Source organism: Nerophis lumbriciformis, linkage group LG11, assembly GCF_033978685.3.
Source record: "Nerophis lumbriciformis linkage group LG11, RoL_Nlum_v2.1, whole genome shotgun sequence".
Lineage (NCBI taxonomy): Eukaryota > Metazoa > Chordata > Actinopteri > Syngnathiformes > Syngnathidae > Nerophis > Nerophis lumbriciformis.
Genome location: NC_084558.2, coordinates 48,315,828 through 48,317,003, shown reverse-complemented (window position 1 = coordinate 48,317,003; position 1,176 = coordinate 48,315,828). Strand labels below are relative to the sequence as shown.

The 1,176-nt window shown below is 31.0% G+C and overlaps 1 protein-coding gene across 1 annotated transcript in view; it reads right to left on the bottom strand.

The window, feature by feature from the left end:
• Positions 1-803: 803 nt before the first annotated feature.
• nrarpa (NOTCH regulated ankyrin repeat protein a) overlaps positions 804-1,176 on the bottom strand; it is a 1,070-nt gene continuing 697 nt past the window's right edge. The window contains exon 2 of the mRNA XM_061966445.2: positions 804-1,176. This exon is cut by the window's right edge and continues 563 nt beyond it. The gene's annotated coding sequence lies outside the window, so the exon portion shown is untranslated.

Genomic DNA, 1,176 nt, shown 5'->3' with positions numbered 1-1,176 from the left:
TTTTGAGCAGGTTTCTTTCTTTGAACACGTTTGAAAAGAAAGATGTTTCCCTTTTCAACCGTTTTAAAAAAAAACATGTTTAAAAAAAAGAAACAGGTTTCTTTTTTGAACTCATTCGAAAAGAAAGATGTTTCCTTTTTCCAACTGTTTTTTTGAGCAGGTTTCTTTCTTTGAATACGTTTGAAAATAAAGATGTTTCCTTTTTCCAACTGTTTTTTGAGCATGTTTCTTTCTTTGAATATGTTTGAAAAGAAAGATGTTTCCTTTTTCAACAGTTAAAAAAAAAAAAACATGTTTAAAAAAACAGGTTTCTTTTTTAACATGTTTATAAAGAAACATGTTATTTTTTTTAAACATTCCTTTTGAGCAGGTTTCTTTCTTTGAACACGTTTGAAAAGAAAGATGTTTCCTTTTTCAACCGTTCTTAAAAAAAAACATGTTTAAAAAAAAAGAAACCGGTTTCTTTTTTAACATGTTTAAAAGGAAACATATTTCCTTTTTGAAAACGCTCCTTTTGAGCAGGTTTCTTTCTTTTTTGAACACGTTTGAAAAGAAAGAGGTTTCCTTTTTCCAACTGTTTTTTGAAACATGTTTCTTTTTTTAAACATGTTTACAAAGAAACATGTCATTTTTTTAAACATGTTTAAAAGGAAACGTGTCCTTTTGAGCAGGTTATCTTTTCTTGAACACATTTGAAAAGAAAGATGTTTCCTTTATCCGCAGTTTTTTTTAAACATGTTTAAAAAAAAAAAAGAAACAGGTTTCTTTTTGAACATGTTTACAAAGAAACCTGTTTTTTTTTTTTTTAACATGTTTGATGTTTAAAACAAGTCTCTTTTTGAATGTTTAGTTGAGCATCTTTCAAACAGTGACAAAAATAAAGCTATGGCGTGTGTGTGTGTGTGTGTTTGTAGGTGTGTGTGTGTGTGTTCACTTTTCCCTTTCAAATACTCCAGCATCAAGTGCTCCGTGGGACTCTTTCCAAGCCAACCTTCAGTTCGCGTGACGACGTCAGTGTAAGTCAGGAAGCCGGAAAAGTCGCCATGTTGATAAATTCCCACGTCCAAAGTGGATTCGTGACAGGGAAAAAAAAAAAAAAAAAAAAAAAAAAAAAAAAAAAAAAGCAGCTCGCGTGTCAGTTTGTACATTCGGAGCCGCCCGCCCGAAGAGAAAAAA